This window comes from Venturia canescens, chromosome 2 (genome assembly GCF_019457755.1).
Source record: "Venturia canescens isolate UGA chromosome 2, ASM1945775v1, whole genome shotgun sequence".
NCBI lineage: Eukaryota > Metazoa > Arthropoda > Insecta > Hymenoptera > Ichneumonidae > Venturia > Venturia canescens.
Genome location: NC_057422.1, coordinates 2,123,701 through 2,144,935, shown reverse-complemented (window position 1 = coordinate 2,144,935; position 21,235 = coordinate 2,123,701). Strand labels below are relative to the sequence as shown.

General features: G+C 41.8%; 1 protein-coding gene across 1 annotated transcript in view; it reads right to left on the bottom strand.

Annotated features, from left to right (window-relative positions):
• Positions 1-21,235, bottom strand: part of LOC122407097 (nucleolysin TIAR) — a 610,998-nt gene that overhangs the window by 529,158 nt on the left and 60,605 nt on the right. The gene's annotated exons all lie outside the window — the stretch shown is intronic.

The window sequence follows — 21,235 nt, the reverse complement described above, 5'->3', positions numbered from 1 at the left end:
GCACGTTTCCGTTTGGCGATGCCGAATTCGACGAGTGGTTGAAGCGCCAGAAATTCAGCCAACAACTCCAGCCAAATTCGACCTGCTTTGGTTCGATTTTTCCAAGCACTCATGACTTTTTTTCCAACCCTGATTGCTCTTGCACTGACCAACCAGAGGACCCGAAACCGGGGAACGATCGTCGTTAACTCTGTTGATTTTGAGAACACCCTCCGAGCTAGCGCGCTGGTCCTCGTGTCCTCGAAGAGTGTATGATGACAACGACAATTCGGCAATAAGAGAAGACTTGCCCTGACACTCGGACAATGCGAGGCTGCTGTCGCGTTCGGTTCCTGGTTATGGCGGGTGCACAATGCCTATTGTTGGCCTCCTCTCCCTCCTCCTCTTCCTCCTTCGTCCTATTCGCCCCTTTTCCTCTCCGGCCTGTGTCCTCTTCTCTGCTCCACACATCTCTCCCCTTCTCGCTCTTGGTTCTCACCCTTTAGCGATTTCCGACCAAACCCTTGAACTATCGTGCTATATGAGCACGTATATTTCACGCGATGACGATGTACCTATGCCTATATATGGGGCACTATCTTCAACGCTTTCCTGGGAGAAATTGAACCAGCTGCTCGAATAATGGCTACGCTACAGATTATAGTCAACACGCATCAAAACGCACTTATCTTCGCTTGATGGAATCTTCGCATTCGAGTACTCAATATTTCGTATTGAGAGAAAATTTCATAAAAAATTGCAATCGCAGCAGCCTAGTACGCAGGAATTATGCTGACGTTTTTAGTCGTTGCACTGTAAACCGATGATAGTAATGCTTCGTTCACATTTCATTAAGGTTCGCAAAATATTGTCGTTTATTTCCTCTACACGGAGATAACGAGGCCGAAAATTCTAGAGGAATGTACTTGGAATACTGGGTTGCAGCATTAATTCAAAAAGCATTAATATGAATTGTTCTATCCACCGTAATAAAAATACCAATACCCATACCTTTTATTCAAAAGGCTCAAGAGTATTTTTCTCTATAAGCATAGTCGAAAATTTTTTCATTCGCTTCAAATGTTTATTTTGTAAAGTATGCTCGGGCAACTCGGAAAAAAGATAAAATGTCACACGTATACGGTGTATATTCGTGTATTTATCATAGAATTTTCTATGCTGACAGTCAAAATTTGTGATTTACTTTCCACTCATCAGTAAGTGCTCGAATAACACTCGAAAACAAAACGAAATATGTTATCTCACGTGCATCACTATTTGCTATCCACATAAAGCTGTTTGGAATTCAAGGGACGAATAAAAATTGAAAAATTCAAAAAATACTGTGCTGTTTGTAATCAGTGCATAAATACTTTTGAAATTTTTGAAAAATACTATATTCCACAGTATACAAAACGAATGGGTTTTCTCCGTGTAGCCAAATGCAGAATCGCTAGATTTTTCGCGAAAACTGGTTGTATTCGAGAGATAATAGCGAGGTAGATATTATCCAATTATTCTGATCTTTCACGAGAATGTACCAGAACAAAAAATAGCTTTTATCGATACGATCAATTACTCCGATTATTGCTGAGCAGGAATTCTGGTCGCGGTATAATTTAATTCTCTTCCAACCCTCGATTTAGTGTAAAATCGAATGGAAATTCCATTAAAATAATTGGGCTTCGAGAATTTTTACTTTTCATCAATCAAATGATTTTCAACTATCGCTGTTGATGGGCTATAAATTACCACTTATTTTATCCAAAGCCTCCGGGGACGAAGGAAAGTTGCGAAATAATAATAATGTTTAAACTAAATGACGTTTCGTCTTTTTTCACTCTCCACGTCCTTCCATCTCTCTCTCTCTCTTTCTCTCTCTCTCTCGTTGGGTCTCTATGAGTAAGCTTCGCAGTGAGTACCGAGAAGCTGCGACTGGAGGAATAATAAATTCGCTCGGGTAGCGCCGAGAGGCCCGGCAAAAGTTTCGAGTTACCACGGCGATGAATATTTTAACGTGGCGCGCGCGTTCCGAGCGTCCATGAGCCAACACGCTAGGGGTCGTATAATTAGCGGTTAAATTCAAATTTCGGATATTACGGAAAAAGTTTTGTAAGCGAGAGAGTTTTTCGCGAAATTAAGAGGAGAAAGTATACGAAGAATCTTAGCGAAGGGTGCGCAAATTTTTTCCCGGCCTCTATCTCGCTCGCTCTTTCTTCCGTTATTCCTCTTCGTAAATATCTTTTAGAGGGCCCTTCGGATACGCTCCCGAGTTTACGAACCAACCCCGCAGTAATCGTTCCACTGTTTTTTCTCCCCGTTCGCGCGCGCATACAAACTTTTGGAGATCTTGAAAAAACCGTAAAGAACCTCGATCAAATGATAAGCCTTATGAATAATTTTTTCACAGGTTTAAAATGTACCGAAAATGCTCGTTCATCCCTTCGATTAGTCCAACACCAATGAAAAGCTTCGAAATCATTTTGCCTCGGCGCAATGAATTTCTAATTTTCATTTAAACGATGCAGAAACGACGATCAATCCCATGACTGTATTAATGCACCAGCTCTAAAGGCACTCGATAATTTCATCCATTGGAGATATAAAGTTGCTCCATCAATATTTTATGTACAGAAATTTATGGAACATTATTTGGTAGCGGTAAATGTCACTTTGTCAAACCGAAATGAATCCTCGACACTGTCATTGGAATCACGTGAAAACATCGAAAATTTGTCGAAAACGAGATAAACATGTTGCAGAGAAGTTAGACATTGGCTTTGACGTCTCGATCGTTTCTCAGAATCTCTGCGATCATGCGTGAGAGTGAGAAGCGAGAAAACACGAGATTTCGGCATTAAGCGTTAGGGATGCTTGGCAGTGAGAAAAATAGGGTTGTCGAGAAATTGGAATACGAGCTCGCACGCGCCACGGGCTTGCTCATATTGGCACCCACGCCGCCTGGATTTTACGGCCCGTATTCAGCAATTTTGCATATTGTCTCGTGTGGGAAGCTTCGAATCGAAGCAGGAGGTAGCGCAGGAGGCGAGGGGAGCAGCTTTTCGATTCGTTTTCGGCCTTCTCTGTCTCGCATTCCTTTTTCCCTACAGCCGTACGATTCGTTCAGCTCTCACGGAATAACCTGCTCTATTCTTCATCCCAAAAGATGCTGTTATTACACGAAAGCGTCTTGAAACGTCTGACTCCTTTTCCCGCACTGACGCACCACTCGTCTCCCCAAACAGAGACGTTTGCTTTCCCGAAAGCCAAAAAAGAGCGCTTCTCTATCGATCCATCAAAACTCTGATGCCCTACGCAATTCAGAGTTCATGATTCCCCAACGAACGTACCTACAAAATCCCCGACCGAATTCCACCCTTTTTTTCATCGCGGTTCCCGATCATTCCCAGAACGAAACATCGCCCAGTGATAATTGAACATATAAATTTCATCTCCCGAGAAAAACGATCGTTATCCCCGCACATTTTGTCAGATAAAACTTTCGATAACTCCCATCGATCAGCAAAATGATTCTGTCGAACAGATCCAGATACAAGTATGATTATAGCTATCAATTCGTGTCCATATACGTATGAACGTACGCGCATGATGCACGACGTTCTTCCTGCATCGCGGTAAGATGGATGACCAGGTACGATGTATGTGCGTCATGTGTATGTGCGAGTACGGTTAACCGGAACACGATTTATCTCGGACGACGTGCTTGCCCAGAACGCGTATAATGTCGACAGACAGCGCGAGCAACTGGGGAATAAGGGTCGAAGATGAACACAACGGTCCAATCGCATGTATACAGATATATAAATACACGAGGCTGGAGACGAGAAGACAGACCGAGAGACCGGAAGGATACAGTCTCGCGAAACGGAACGAGGTATCTGCCACGCATGTACGTCACCCGATTGGTGGTTAATTCACATGGAATAAGAGAGAGAGAGAGAGAAGCGGGTGGATACAGAGACAGGGAGAAGGACAAAGGACGACGGCGAGACGGAGAGAGAAGCGAAATGCTATTACTCTGATGCTGTGGGCAGTGGTTAATCGAAGCGATAAGGGTGCATGCTCGCACGAGACGCTGCCTCTTCTCAAAGTGCCCGTTGCCAATCCGGGGACGAGGAGATTCCTGGGATTGATGCTGCATTCGAAAACTAACTTTTCAAGGTTTTTTTCAGTGTGGCTTCGCGGGGAAGGCTCGCAAGGAATATTCAAGGCGAAATGATGGTCGAGATTGGGGGCTTCAGGGATGATTTTTGGAGTAGAACAATTTTGAATGCGATCGACTTTAGCCTGTGAAATTTTGAAAATGTTTCTTGGGGTTAGATCCTTCAAGACATTTCGGGAACGGGAAATTCAGCCCAAAAACTAGGGGAGTGAAAAATCGTGGGAATCGATCATTTGAGATTCTACGAAATTTTTGGAGCCACTGAAATTAACAAGAATCGTTCGAAAACTCTAGATTTCCAATCCTCAAGGGATGAACAATAATTATCACTTTCCAAATAGCTACTGATGCGTTTGCTAAAGTCGATACACAAGACGATAGAAACAGCTCAATTAGATGACTCATTCGGTAACTGGAATTCGCAATTCTCAGGCGCAAACCGTCGTAAGACAGTCTATTCTACGTTACGATTATAGCCGATGTTGGGTGCTTCGGTATGTATACGTTGCATGTATTTTAGGGAGCTCCATTACCATAGTTCAGTGGAGAACTGCGTATATGCGTTCTCCTTAACATATGTTATCGAATCGGGGAATAGCAGAAGCAAGATTGCTGCCTTGGGGCGTCATGTATGTGACAGATCAACAAACGTGCCAATTCGATTATTGAGTCGGTCTAAATTACAAAGGACTAAATTTGATTAGCATGTGAGCATGCATAGAATTGCAATCGAAACAATACAATTCTCCTCGTATATTTAACCCTTTATTTTGCTGAATTATTTTGGGGAACTGAAAAAAAAGCGAGAGAGTCTGCTGCTAATTACGTTTCGACAATTTAAATGATTAATTATTTGTGGAATTTCCAGACTGACGTGACCGTCGATCGTCTCTCAGATAAAAGGTTTATCGACACGTTAAAAGATGTAGATTAAAATCGAACGACTTATCAGCAACGCGAAACGGCGCTCGAGTGGCTTCGGCATAGCTCGAAAATGCTTCCGGAAACGTTCCGATAGAAATCAGCAAACGATTCGACAACAGTAAAGGAAGGAAGGGGGCGAGAACTTTCAGAGTAAAGTTCAACTCGAGCTTTCGGTCTCTGAATAAAGAGAGAAAGGGAGACAGGGAGAGTGCACGTGGCAACAGTTTCATTGGCTAATTAAGCGAAGATTGAAAGACAGAGAGAGAGAGAGAGAGAGAGAGAGAGAAAGAAAAGAAGAAACAGGCTGATGAAAAATTAATCGCTGGCGTGATCAGAAACACTGGAGGAAGCTTCTCGTACAACAAACTTCGAGATGACAAAATGCGATGAATTCGACAAGAAAATATGACGGAATAGAGTCGGAAACAGAAATAAATGGATTCCAGATTGCTTTCTTAAGAGACCGGAAATTCCGAGATTCAGTCCGAGACGTCACCGTCTTCGGTCGATCGATTCGATGTCAGTTTTCGAGTTTTATTGACTCTTCGAAATAAGGACCGACTTTGTTCATTCCGCTTCCCTGAACTTCATATATGCAAGCTCGGATAAAGGAAAAGCACACAATCCATGATGGTAGCCAAGCCGGTGCATCTGCGAAAATAAACTGCGCCTCGGGGCTTGGGGCAATTGAAAATAAACCGGGAGTTCCCGAGGGTTCGAGCTTAAATTACAGAAACGTATGTGTAACAAGCTCGATAAGCTACGAACGGGTTTCCGAGTCGGAGAAATAAAATGGAGAAGAAAAATAGAATAAACAAATTCATGGAAGACGGTGAACATTGCAGTGTACATAAAAGCGAACGTGACAAATGATTCGTGGGTAATGAGAAGGCGTGAAGCCCCAGAAAAAGCGACGAAACTGAACGTAGGAAGGACCATGGACGAGGAGAGTAACGAACACGAAGATAGTGATAAGCTTGAAAGGGTTTAAGGTTGTGTGCGGACGCGCTGATACACTTTTATATCTATGGGGTCGTCGGGAAGAGTGCTGGAAAAGTTTCTCACCGCAGAACTGTGCAGCGTCCTCCCGGTGGTCATCAGATATTTATGAAGAGCTCATGATGCACGACGACTGCAGTTACGAAGAGGAAGAGGACGAAAGAAGGAGGAAAAAGACAGAACGAACCGAGTTGTATCCCTCGAAAATATGGCCCCGGGTTCTCCGCTCCCCACGTGCTCGTTTCTCTTTTTGCTTTCCATGTATGCTTAACGAGGGGTAAGAAAGCAAACTAGAAATGGTGGAGAGCGAAGAGAGATGAGTGGAAGAGAAATAAGAACTGAACGGAAAAGGTGTGCCAGGAAGCTTCCGTAAGGAAAAGAATAGGGAAAAAGTCGGACACTGGAAATTCGAGTGTGATACTGAGAAGTGTAACGTTGTTCTCGTGAAACACAATGCCGAAGGGATAGACTCTGTCGCGCTCACGGACATCAAACGATGTAATTTAAGGTTTAGATCCATTTTTTGTTAATTGGTCGTTCGATCTTTTTACATGTCAGAGAATAACTACAAAGGTCGTCAAATTTTATTAAGGCCTTTATACCCTTGCAGGGTGCAAAAAAAACGTGAATTTCGTGATTTTTTTTGACAAGAAAATAAGTGTTTATGGAAAAACTGTGAACGACATTAAATAGTACATTTGTACAATTTTTTTCATCAAAAAATTTCTCAAAATGACGCAACTCCAGCTGTATTACAGTAGCACCTTTTTTGAGCGTCAGTTGTGGTGGACATGACAAGTAAAAAACTATTAATTTGATGTATACCAAATTTATACCACTTTTTAATTATAATAACAGCTCTGGCCTGGACGAAAGATTTGTAAAAATTTTGATTTAAAAAAAATGGCGACAGTTTTAATAAAAAAATCATTTTTTGAGGTGCTAAATTTCGGTTTTTTGATACAATTTTTTTTCAACGGAATACGAAATCCTTCGTCTAGGCCTTAGCTGTTATTATAATTAATAAGTGGTAGGTATAAATTTAGTATCGATCGGATTAACAGTTTTTTAGTTTTCAAACGACCGATTTGGAGGAAATAAAAATACTGATGCTGCGGAAACCGTTCGTAAATTATTCGTCTGTTTTGAAGAACGATAATTTACCATCAAAATGTGTATTTAAAACGACATCCAGTTTCAGTTAAATCAAAAAAGGTCCTCAACGTGATACAAAATCCCTCAGAAAAGCTGACAAGTCTACCTTATTTGTTGAATCGCAGAGCAAGCTCTGTTGAAATTCTTCTCTCCTTCTTCCACTTCCTTACTCGCTTCTTAACCCACAGTTGCCCTGAGGACTCGTCTGTTGGTTGCTACATCAAAGAGATCCATTAATATGATTAAGAATACGATATGCTGCCGATAACATCTCAAGGCTCCAGTTATGCCGAGAAGCAGCAGCGAGTCTCTTTGAACAAAACATGAACTTACCGACGTTTCAAACGAGCTTAAATACGCTTAACTGTTTTCATGGATGATGTAACGAAAAAGGAATGAATTGGGAGAAGAGAGAAAGAGAGACTAATGAAATTACATGATCACATTGAATTCTCAAATGACAAATGATTTTCAAAACGTCCCCATAAGTCGTAGAAACTGCCCCAAGAGCTAGCAATTTAATACATTTTCGTTTTTTAAGGGAAAAACTATTGGACTGTAGTGTTCGAGACAAAAAAGTAAATAAGGATTGGCGTCAAGAGTTGAGGAAACCTCAAGGGGGCTCCTGCTTTAGAAAGTCAAAAAAATCGATTGTTTTCGGGAATGTTTTTAGGATAGACGTAAATAACTCATCATAACGAACTTTTCAGTATCGTTTCAAGGATATTTCAAGAGTACAAAAACATTGTTTTAATATAAGAAATATTTTGTAGGCTGAAGTGATATTTTTCTTCTTTAGAAGCGTTTTTTTCTCCAAACTCACTAAAAATATAGAGTTTCGTAATTTTCTCAGATTTTTATAGATTTATATCCAAAGAAAATATATGAAAATGGAAAACAAATTTTGAGTTTTCGTTGCAGACGGTAATTACGATCTCCACATTGTACAAAGCTGAGAAATTTCGATAATCAGACTTTGAACTTAAACCTTGTACAAACTATTATTTCTCACATCGAAACAATGTTTTTGTACTCTTGAAATATCCTTGAAACTATCCGAAAAGTTCGCTATGTTGAGTTATTTCCGCCGATCCAAAAACACTCCTGAAAAAATCGGTTTTTGACTCTTTAAAGCAAGACCCCCCTTAACCTAGAATTTCGTATTGAAGGTCGCGCTCATTTGATCATGAGGCTTCAATCGGATTGTTCCACCGACCGCGATCATTGTTCACAGTCTGTTTGTAGTACATATCTGTACGCATACATATGGAGTTTTGCACATAAATATATGCGACGAAAAACAAAACAGAATAACTGCAATCGGGTTCTCCTTTGCGATAATTAAAAACGTCACCCGCAGGGAGAATGGAACCTCCCTTGGACATTGCGTTTTCTCCGAACACAGCTCTTTCCCAAGTGTCGAGGCGGTATATATAAATATAGTTGAGTGCGTTTATATGCGGCATCCTACGCCGAATCGGCCAGAGTTTTACTTTTGTTTATCGTCTCTCTAGCAGTTGAATTTTCATAGAAGAATTCGATTTCAAACCCAAAGTCGTGTCCACCAATCCGAAGAGAATAAGAGTCCAGAAAAAGTGTTTCTTCGTTCGGGAGTGAAAAAGTGCGTTTTCACGTACCGAATGAAAGTTTATCACTAAAAGGAAACCAAAGTCAAGAGAATGAAAAAATGCAAAGGTGAAAGAGTGGGCGATTTGACGCGGAATACTCCGTACTCGTATAGACACTCGAAATTTGCATACCTGGCTGGGCGATGGTGCGAGTGAGCGAACGATCTGGCTGGGCTTCACGTTGCCTTGAAATATGGGCTTTTATTATTTTCGAAGTAGTTCTGGTCGTTAATCGCCTGGGAAAAGGCAGAGAGAGAGAGAGAGGGGAGGAGAAAGAGTTCTCGCTCTTTCTCTCGACCTTCCTTGCTCTTTCTCATTTCGTCGTAGCAAAAAAAGAGAAGAGATGGAAAACGAGAGGAGAGGCTAAAAGAGATACGGTAAGATACGAGGAGAGGGCTCCGGAGCCGAAAGGGGAGGAAAGCAATTTGTTCCTCCATGGAGTTATATGTCTTCTGTTTCGAACACGCGGAGACCGCGCTTATAAGCACATCAATGATAAATTTCTTACCGATTCGCGTGCATTCGTTCGAATGAAAAAAAAATAAAATAAAATGGGAAATATAAAATGAAATCGGACTCACCGCAAGCCTGCCAAACACTTTGACTTCCAATACGAATTTCAACTCGAGGGCGAAATATTTATTTTATGCCGAGTAACCGAGTACCTTCTACTGCACTTTCCCAATACGCTTTCAGAATACCCAACATGTTTAATTAATAGGAAAATGTTCTCAGTACGTTTCGTGTCGAATAACCGAACGAATTTGACAGCACTTCTCCGCCCAGGATATGGGAAATGCTTGATTAATAAAAAAATATTTATAACGAGTGTTCGACATGAAAGGCTACGTGCGTCAATCACTCGGATCGTGAATTTTGAAAAATCAGTCGTGCGCTGCGTGCGTAAGCTCCAAATTCGAAGCCGGAGAACAATCGACGGGAAGAATTGACGTTGCATCAGCCTGTTTTTTTTTTCTCGTCATTGCCCGATCCGTTGATCAATATCGGAGAAAATTCAAGGTCCATCGTGCCCGGAGTACGGGAACCGAGATTACAATCGGATGCGAGGGAGTAACGAGCAGTAGCAATGTTATATGAGACAATCGGTGGAGAGGGAATACGAACACGAAAGGGAGAGGAGAGCCCAGAGCGATCCGTTGGAAAGCGGAAACTTTCTAATGGCTCTCGTTCAACGACGGCTTATCGACATCTCTATCCGGGCGCGTTCCGAAAGAGCGTACGTTCTGGAGCCTCTCCCCAGCCCAGGCTGAAACAAAACAATCCAACAACAACAAAAACAACAACAACAACAACAACAGCACCCCGACGAAACAACAAGAAGAGCATGAACGACCACAACCACCATACCGCACCGTCAACGCCACCTAACGATCAGCCAACAACTGTTGCTCTTTATCGGCTAACAAAATAGAGTATCGTGACTCTAACAGTCTCGCCAAGCTTTCACACTCGCGTTCTACTCCCTCCCCAAACAACCCCCACCCTTCCACACTCTTTTATTCTCTTGATCTGTACTTTCGTCCCATCGGGGCCGAGTATAAAACTGCCGAAGCCTCGATAGCCGACTTTCCCATCCTTCTTTTCATCCGTCCCAGTATAAGCAGGATTCGGATAACAGCGATACCTTTTGAGGCATCTTCGTGTCAACTCGGTGTCTTAGTCCTTGGATTTTCACCACGATTTTCTGGGTAACTTCATTTTTTGTTTCATTCAATCTTCATTTTTTCAATATACATTTTTCATCGATCAACGTCAAACATATTTTCTTTCTTATATTTTGTTTTATTTCCAAACGTAACGACTCTATTTTGTTTTTTAAGATCGAAGAAAATTTATTCTTTGATTTATTTATTGATATTATTCACAACATAAGGAATGAAACTGATCTTTTTTATTTTTTTTTTTTTATTTTATTTTTGTTTCGAATAGTCGCTTTCAAGGCCTGTTCGTTTCATCGGACATATTAGTTCGATCGTTCGATCAATACTTAGTAAATTCAACGATCTAGTTCGACTCGTGAAAAATTGGAGAGGGGGAATCGAGTAGCGAAGAAATATTTTGCTCGAATGATGTATGTTGAAATTTTGAGATGGAACTGAGGGTCCAATTTCTCGTTACACTTCTATGAAATACTTGAAACGAAGATTCTAATTTTTGTTACTTTCCATCATTCCATTTGAGTTGCCGTTATACTCATTCTATAAGAAACATTTTTCCCCACTTTTTTCACATTCTCTCAAAAGATAAACGAGATGAAAGGTCATGATTTTGAACGAAAGATTCGTCGTAGCCGGTTCTGAGATTTCAAATTGTGAAGCAGCCAAATGTTTGTTAGCGTACAAATGAATTATTTTCGCTCCACTAACACTGCAGGCGTGTCTCAACAAAATCCCATTGGTAAATAATTATCACAAATTATAAAGGCTAAAATTTTTTCAAAGAGTTGAAATTCGTTGGATAAGATCGAAGCGACGAAAATAGAAGAGTCGAAAGATCAAGAATAAATATCCCTGCTTTATATCGCTTGGAAAGGAGACACGTGCAAGCGCCAATATGCGCGATATTGGCTGACCAATGCGGGAAATAGAGGAGTGTCACACATAACCAGAAGCTCCGGCTAGCAAGCTGCGTTCCTCGGTCAGACCTTAAGCAAAACCACGATTCGACCATAGTCACGCTCGTAGAGACAGAGGAAGAGCTTTAGATACGCTTTTTTCCGTTACCGGGACCGATATAAAATAGGGTTTTGATAAAGCGATGGTCGTCTCTCGATCCTAAGGGTAAGACGTCGTCTCCTCGGCTCAGACGTCTATCGCACGTGTTCCACGTGTCGACGTGGGCTTCCGGCTGTGACCTCAAGAGAAAAGAGTACGTGCTTCTTGCTCCTTCGGATATCATCTGCCTCCATTTTCCTCTCTCTCACTTTTTGCTTCTCAATCCCACATTTTCTCATCTCTTTCTCCCAACCGTACCAAAATTTCTGTCTTTCTCACCTTCTCCAATCCCATGCGCACCCGAAGCAGCAGAACGTACGGGAAACGCGAACGCGCTTTTCCACACATTTGCGCGCGTCTGACCAAATGCGGATTTTTCTACTTACACCCAATCCGTCCTCCTGATGTACCGCGCTCACGGAAATCGAAGAACAGAGATATAGCCACGATACTCGTATCGCTCCCTCCCTCTTTTCTTCCCCCAACGAAATATTCGTTCACGATCTCGGAATTACAATATCACCACTTCCGGTCAGCGCTTTTTCTCGCCTCGAAATCGTATGCGCGTTAACCATTTACACGTATCTTTATCTACGCGTACATGTCAGTGCGGTACGTCGAGGGGGACAATAGAAATTGTAATATCGGAGCAAATTCATACCGCTAAATTTGCTTTGGAACAAAAATGATTTTGTTAAATCACAAACGATGAGCCCTGAACGAATTGTGAGCAAATTTAAATTCGCATGTGAGAACCTCTGGCAATATTTTTTCCTTTACAAAGAAGCACGGCACAGTGTACTCTAAAGTAACTAACAGGCTAACAGGAAAACGGGACAAAGAGAATTTTTGGAAGCTCCTCACTTTCCAACAGAATATAAGAGGCATTCCTTCAGCGTAACCGGAGCCTATCTCTGGAATGCTCTCCCAGAAAACGCCTTAAATTTAGAAAAGGGTTCTTTTCATGGATTGGTGGAAAGATTAGCTTAGATCGATAAATATTACAAGTATTAACTAATTAATTGTACAACGAACAACAAAACTGTACAACAAACGAAATTGTACAACAAATGTAAAATCGGCTGCATGCCTATAAGGACAAGTCCCAGCGCTTTTCCTGAATCATGAAAACCGTGGTAATACGCTGTAATCCAATTATTGGGGGGAGGAGAAAGTGAGTGAATTTTCAAAAGTTTCATCCCGAAGCAACAAGATTTATACCATTTCCCGAGCCTAATATGCGCTGCGTTTTCATTAGCATCATTCACAACTAGCAACTTTCACAAATAAATATAATCCAAATGAAATGAATTTCGTTTGAAATTCATGCTGATATATACAGATATACGACATAAATAATAACAAAACCGGGAAGCCAACGACGCGGGGCTGTGTACGTTCCTCGTTTATTTGCTAATGCATTCCGTGCGAAACTAACGCGAGATTGATTTGAGTTGGCGGAAGATGCTGTGAGAAAAGGAAGACGAATTAGTCTCGGCTGGTTATGCTGGATCTGCCACAATGACAAAATACATACGCGCGCGTGAGCGGCTCAGCTTCACGTATAAAGGCACACACTTGAGTACGCGGATGTGATTTGAGTCAGCAGAGTTTCGTTGCAGCTCTCTTTCTCTCTCCCCCAGACTTGGCTTTGTCTCGGAACTATTGCTAACCCTCATCCGTTCACATTCACCTGGCTAAAAGAGGTGCGAGACTCTCCTATACAGGCATCGTCACGGAGGCGGCGTCTTAGCAGATTCGTACTCATTTGCCTGATGAACAAAGTGCCAACCGCACACCACCGAGAGTTTTTGGCTTCTCTGTCTTTCTCCCTTTGAATGACTTCGCTCCTCCAGCAGTTTCTCCACCGGAGCAACCGTAGAAATTCACACGTAGTCAGGTATGCACTGGCACTTATTCTCCCTCGAGACTCTCTTTCCCTTTCTTGGTTATAGTCTAAGGGTTGCTCATGTGCTCATTCTATCAAGGGCACAGTTAGTTTGGAGCTAAAAATTATCGATTAGTATAATTACTCATCTGTCGAAGTTTCATTGATTGTTTTCATAGCAGAATCAGCAACACGTGCAATTGTTATTCGGTAACAGTTTCTGCCAAATATTGCAGTTTCAGTCAAATTTTAGTGTTTGTATGTTTATTTTATCAAATTTATTTTAGTGTAGTGAAAAAGAGCTTTCTGTATTAACGGTAATGAATGGAAATAAAACAACATTCTTGTTCCTGATTTCTTGGATTTATAATTGATTACTTTCGTGCAAAGCCTATGCGGAGGTGGCCTCGCTACTGGACTAATTCTTTCAATACTCAAGTAGTTTGGTTAAATTACGCTCAGACTGCTTTCACTTGTGAGCCCGCTACTCGAAGTGTCTGAAAATCGTGTTGAAATGGCGATACTAATGAATAGTATCCATATTGCTTTACACGAGCCTGTTAAGAGATTTTATTCGCTTGTGTAAACGATTCTTGAGTCAAAACACACCCAGCCAATCTTGTGTTGATTTTTTATTCGTTCGTGATCTAAATTGCATCACTAATTCTGTTTGTTTTGCCAAACCAGGTGAAAGAAAACTCTCTAACATGCAGTTTAGTCTACTACCGTTAGCATCATTTCTTCGGTTAGTTTTGCCACTCGATAAAACGACTATTCACACTCCCCAAGCCAGCAGCCTTTCAGGTGGTCTTTGAGCATATATTTTAACGCGCCAACGTGTTATATCGTTAAATACACATTGCACGGGAAAACTGCTCCTTAAACTCCGTTTTCGAGAATCCAGAGTGAGAAAGAACAAGAGAGAGAGAGAGAGAGGGAGACAGCCGAAGAGAGATATCTCTCGCCGTAATCCACAACAGCTTCTTAAGCTCCCGATTAATGCGTTCTGAGCCAAACTATCCAGCACTATAATAATTAACGGATAAACATAGATATTGCGCGCGATATACTCGGATATTCGAGGTGCGGCTGCGAGTGGAGCAAACAATTTTAATCCGACGCGAGCATAATGTCGACCGAAATTCAACGATTACTACTGAAAGGATCCGCGGCTGAAACGATCGAAGCTCGAAAGAGCGTGCACGACTTCTGTATCGTAGCTTGACTCGCACCCCCGAGCTTCTAAGTTTAACTACTCTAGAGCGAGATCAGGCTGAGAGGATTTTACACTCTGGATGATATTTAATATCGCTCTTACCGCAGTAGGTAATATAATTTTTCAACGAGCCGTGTATAATCTTGTCGATTAGCTATTGTCGTGATGGTTAACCGTCCGACACTGCAGAGATGCAGGTGGCTTAATGGATATTGCGCTCAACGAACGCGATCGGCTCAACTAATGTGCAAGTCGGAAGACGAAAGTATTTATCCATTTATTCGTACATAAATATTTTAGCGTGAGCACGCAGTTCTATCGCAGATGTATTACTTGCCAAATCTCATTAATTTCTCTTTGATCGATGCTTTTCCTCGTTTAGATTGACGTTTTCGAAACCGCCATTGTTACTTTCCTCACAAAATTTATTGTGAGAACGACACCGGCTGTTCTGACGTTTTCAGGCTGCTGTCAACGTATGCGAGCTTATCGAGGAATTGGGAAAGAAAAATTCGATCTTTAAGGGGTCTGTTCTAATTAGAATTTCCTAAAAATCGATTTTTTTTATTGTACTTTTCGAAACTATACTAATATTTCAAAGTATCATACTATAATTTTATAAAGATCTGAACAGTTTGAGTGTACTTTTGAGGGACGTTCACTTGGCTGTCTGCGAGCGCGCTAATACACACCGCCCAGTACAGTACCGCGTACCTGCCTTCACTGAAACGCGTTTTTCTCAAAATTACATTTTTGGACGGCTCCTTGATATGAAATCTTCGAAACTATTCAACCGATCCTTACCAAAATTTTACCGCGTGTTCTTTATAATAGCTATAGCATAGTTTTTTTATAGTTTTTGGAAAAATTGCCGCGATTTTGTCATTTTAGGAAAAATCAAAAATCAAACATGCGCTATAGCCATTAACCCATTGAATCTAAATTTTTTTTTCTCCCATCATCCATTCCAGAGATTTTATCAACAGCGCACACCCATCTTTTTTTTGGATCTGTCTTCTCCCCCATTTTTCTGTCCGAAAACTAAGTAAAATAAATATAAAAAAAAAATGTTTGTTTATTTCAAGAATGTACTCTTTAAGCCTACCATTTTTTATATCCATATTTATAATTCATACCGGTCGAAAAAAATCGTAAAGTCTTTCTTAAAACCTGTCTTATCAAAGTAGACCCCTTAATGAAATTTTTCAGACGAAATCGAAAGAATTTATGTGAAATTCCATTGACGCAACAGCCATCGAATTATCTGAGAAACGTAATTAACATTGTTCAGTGTGAAGTTTCATAATTTGAGTTCGCAGTACATATTAGTCGTTGCAATACGCAGGGGGGAGCGTCTAGATGATCATTGTGTTTCGGAACGCGCCATATTTTGAGTACAAGCACGCGAAGATGGGAGTCGCATTTATAGAGGTTGGGAGATGCGGGGAGAAGTTTTCGAGGGAGATGTTGAAGTGTGTTGGGGCTAAACACACTTGCTGTAGCTCTACAACCGGGAACACATACACAGGGAAGCTGAGGGAGGAGAGAGGCGCGAACGGAGACTATTTAACCGTTGCATCGATGCAGGGGTGGGTCTTTTTGTTTGCCGAAAGACGATACGGAGACGAGGGAAGATGTCTCGGGATGCTTGGCGCAAAGAGAGACGCGCCTTGCAAGAGATTTTGGGAGCGCCCTCTGTACACACGTACATCCGAATGTGCAAGGGGGTTCTCTCATACCAAAAGCTTTTCCAGTTGCGCCTGGCACATGCATGCCCTTTCTGTAGCCGCTTAGTCGAGCTTAGCGAGCTGGCTGCTACCCCTATTTACATCAATTCCCGATAATCGGACAACAGCTTCGCCGTCCGCTTCGCCTACACACAGACTCCGACCGGAGCATCTCTAGAGCGTGTCTCGTTCACGGTACACATACGTACGTACGTGCGAATGTTTGTACAGAAACCGAGCCCTCTGGTGCACAGAACGAGAACCTGCAAACGCTTAACTCGAGCCATATCGGAAGAGGATGGCGCGCTGGGAGGGACGGAGGGGGCATGAGAGAGAAACAGAGAGCGAGGAGGGACGGAGGGTTGCAAGTTTTGCGAGGGCGCTCACATACCTACCGAGCCAATCTCGAACACCTGAGAGCTCTTGGCATTTCTACATTTGCATATATGGCCTCTCTGATGCTCGATGCCATGTGCTATAAGATCGTTACAGCATCACTGCTCTGCTAACGCCACCAGCCTTCGGGCGAACTTTGTCTCGCACTCGAAGTTCTATCCAATTCCGACGCGTAACGTCGTTTTATTGTTTGTTCTATTGGCTCGATAATTATTCGTGGGGTTCCTTGTTTTACGCTGTTTCGCATCGTTCTGCAACCGTTCTTTCGACGCGGTTGTATATCTCTTCACATCAAATTTTAATTGTTCATCATTTCCTTAATGTCGAATACTAATCGACGTTAATAAATTATTCATGCGTCTCACTAGAACTTCGGAGCACCTTCGCTGAAACTGTTCATTGAAACTTTGCGCGGAGTTGATCGCGTTTACGCGGAGAGCTAAATTTTTTACGGAATAAATTTTTTTGCTATTACTTCGAAATGATTCGACGCTCTCGCGTCTCGGAGATCTTCACACGGCAAACGCATGAGAGACAATGATTTGCAGTGAATTTATGAGTGCCGTTGCTAGCCCGAACGAAACGGAGCTTTCGTGAAAATTGCGTGAAAAGCTGCGCTGTGTCTAATAGATATAATGGAGCGCGATAGTATGAGGGACGCCAACAAAGCATTCCGATCCCCGAAACCAGAAGCCCAAATGCCGACAGCGGTGATGAAATTCTCAACTTAGAACGTGCGTGAAGTAATGCGCGTGTTGAAATACTCAAAGAGCGAGAGACCGAAAGAGAGGGGGTTAAAGAAGGGAAAAATGATAGAAAAAAGGGAGAGAAGCGAGGGATTGAGAGGGAAAATCGGGTGCAAAGAGGGATCGGGCTGCCGCGAGTACTTTCCCGGGGCGCCTGAGGGGTGGGGCAATGAGCAAATAACTAGATTTTTCGCGCAACGGAACAATAATGGAACTGGGGGGAGGGAAATTTTTCACGGCCCCATGGGCAAAATAATTTGGCAACAGATGCGCGTCGCCCGTTTTCCGACCCATCCGACCAAGAATAAACGGCGACGAGGGCGAGAGAGACCGACGCTGCGAATCAAATATGGAGGAAAAGAGATCGAGGAAAAGGGACGAAGGGAAGGAGGGAATTGTTGGCCTGGTCGAGAGGGATCTCGACAGGGAGTATGTGCACGGGCTACTGTGTTGGAACTCGGAAAGGGACGAAAGGAAGGACGAGAAACATGGAGAGCGAAACGACATAGTTCGCGCGACTCGGAAAATATCATGTTGAAGTTTTACCAAAAGAAAATCGTTTCAACCTTCGATTTTTGTTAATTCAACAATTTTATCCACTGTTTAAGGGGTCTACTGTAAAGACGGGCCAAAAAATACTATTTTCACGAATTTTTTTCACCGGTATGAATTATAAATATGGATATAAAAAATGTTAGGCCTAAAATATACACTATTAAAATACACAACAAATTTTTTTATATTTATTTTACTCACTTTTCGTACAGAAAAATGGAGGAAGAGACAAGTCCAAAAAAAAGATGGGTGTGCACTATTGATAAAATCTCTGGAATGAACGATCGGAGGGAAAAAATGGAAAAGGTTTTAGGTTCAATGGATAAATGGCTATAGCGCATATCATAAGATTTTCAATTTTTTCGAAAATCGTTAAATGGCGACCATTCTTCCAAAGACTACGAAAAAGCACGTTTTTCCATCGTTTTTTGCAAAAAAAAAAATAGTTTCGCTCAAAATTTCAAAATTCGTGTGATATCCATTACAGCTATAGTCATAAAGAACACGTGGTAAAATTTTGGTAAAGATCGGTTGAATAGTTTCCGATATTTTATCAAAGAGCCGTCCAAAAACGTAATTTTGAGAAAAACGCGTTTAAACAAAGGCAGGTACGCGGTGCGGCACTGGGCATATTAGCGCGTTCACATAGCCAAGTAAACGTCGCTCAAAGGTACACTTAGATTGCTCAAATCCTTATCAAATTTAAGTGTGATACTTTTAGATGTGTATACTTTCGAAAGATGCAATAAAAAAATCGATTTTTTGAAAATTCCAATTAGGATACCTCTTAAACAATAAAAACATTTTAAAAGAAAACTTATATCATGATCCGACGAAAGCAGAAGATTTAATTTGTACCAAAAATCGTATTTATCCCTTAAACTAAATGAAATAATGAGTTTCAATTAATCAAAGCCTACCCATCAAGTATTTTCGTCTCGAATAAAATGTACGTCTCGTTTTTGTTATGACTGCTGTAGGAAGCGAGAAAACGACACGTAATTTATTTTAGCCCGGAACATCCGAATCCTGACACGTGTACAACAGGGAGCCTCGACTCGCTGTAGTAAAACCATTTAATTACGCGCTAAAACTTGCCATCAAGACTCGTTCATGGCTCGCTGAGATTTCTGAAATCGTTCTTTTAGGCTGCACCAACAGTATCCTTTCCTGTCCTCTTAATTTCATTCCTCTTTTTCTACCTCGCTCTCCGTCTCTCGTTCTGACCCTCCCGCTCTGACTCTTCAGGTTCATCATTTTCTCACTCGTGCAAAAGGGGACGAAGTAACGCAGGAAAACACGAGCTGCCAGTCTCTTAGAGAAGCACAACTATATCCCCGCTTGCTTTTTTCCTGCTTCGGTCAATTCGGGACTCCGGCGCATAAAGGTCTCTCGCTTGAAGTTTGAAAGCTTCCCTTACAAACTACCGCCGTCCGGCCTTCTTCTGATTTATAAAGGCTTTTAGCTAGCTTAGCTATAGGACTCAGCGTACACGAGGCATAAAAAGGAAGAAGAAAAAAACGCAAGTCTCTCCCCTCTCTATCCTTTTTGAAGCGCAGACGAGCAGAAAAGAGGAAGCACAACGCTCGCTCCTCTCCCACGCGCACTTTTCTCCGCGTCCTCGTCGTCGTGGTCGCCGTTGACGGCGAAATATCGTGCCGTTGACGTGCGAGTGAAACGAGGGAGAAAACTCACTGAGGAAAAAAAGACCACAGAGTGAATAAGAAAGATAAAGAGATATAAAGTCAGCAGATGAAGCTCTGAGCCAAGAAATAAAAAGGAGACCAACCGAATGACAGAATATGGATAAGTACGCACGAACATCTCCTAAATCATACCCTACTTTTTTCTACATTTTATCTTACAGATTTTTCCAAATTTTTTTAAACCCTGTTCAAGCTCTATGACATTTTTATGCTCCCAGATGAATTGACCTCGGATTCACTACTCGTCGAACTGCGATCTCTCAACCTCTCTTGGTGACTCATCAAAGTTGAGCATTTTGAGTAAAACTGCTTAAGGTATTTCTTTCACGAACTCGAATATTCTACATGTAACTGATTTTAAATTACAGCGAAGTAAAAGTGCATGCGAATAAATTGGCGAAATTTCAGGTCAAGTTATCGAACTCATTTAATGAAGAATAAAAACTTGAAAAATCGTAAAATTTATATGGGAGCTTACGGGGATTGCATCATCACGAAATTTCCATTCAATAATTCATATACTAAATAATTCTGAATTCCTTATACAAACTGTCTCACAGTTAGAAAACAATGTAAGGAATCCATAGCGATGATAAAGATAAAGTTTGACCGAATGCTCGAAAGTGACGTTAACGATAGCACTTGGAAAAGTGCCCCGCGACTTCTCAGGGGTTAGGAATCAGTCGAAATTTCGAGTGCCCCAATTTGCGCCACGAAAAAATACGCTCATGCAAAAGCATGTTCGTTTGCAATATTTATTGTTCGACAGTAAATGCAGCATTAAGCAAATTCCGAAAATGTTGATAATTTTGTCGTTTGAAAAAAAAATGTTTGCAAAAGAAAACGAGGTTGGCAGCTCTCATCGATGATCGTTAATTTGCAAGACATGTGTATCAACCAGTTAATTATCCGGGTTACACGAGCGAAGATCGCATCTGTGCTAATTGGGATAGAATTGACGTTAATAGGGAAGATATCCGGTCAGTTAGTTACAAATTCGTGACGAGTGCTCGACGACGAGAGAACAACGAAGCTTGCTCTCGGCGGTGGTGGTGGTGGTGGTGCTTCACTACGAGAGGGCGAACTAATTTAGTTATTCGGAGGAGAATCGCGCAATCCGACAAGGGTTACACGATTCTCAAGCGTCAGAATACTAGACAGAGATGAAATTGAAGATTGAGTGAACGGGTGAGAGAGCGAGAGAGGGCTAAGGGGCAAAGGGAGACCAAGGTCGGCGAATTGCTTCTGTAACTACCACTGCCGCCCAATCAGGAAGGAATGTATGCGGTATTAACGCAAGATACGACCTTGGTGGGGTGCGGCGTTCCACGGGTTCCACACACTGAGGGGTTCTTAGGTGGCATTAGCGACCACTTAGAGGATCAACCGTACCTAGAC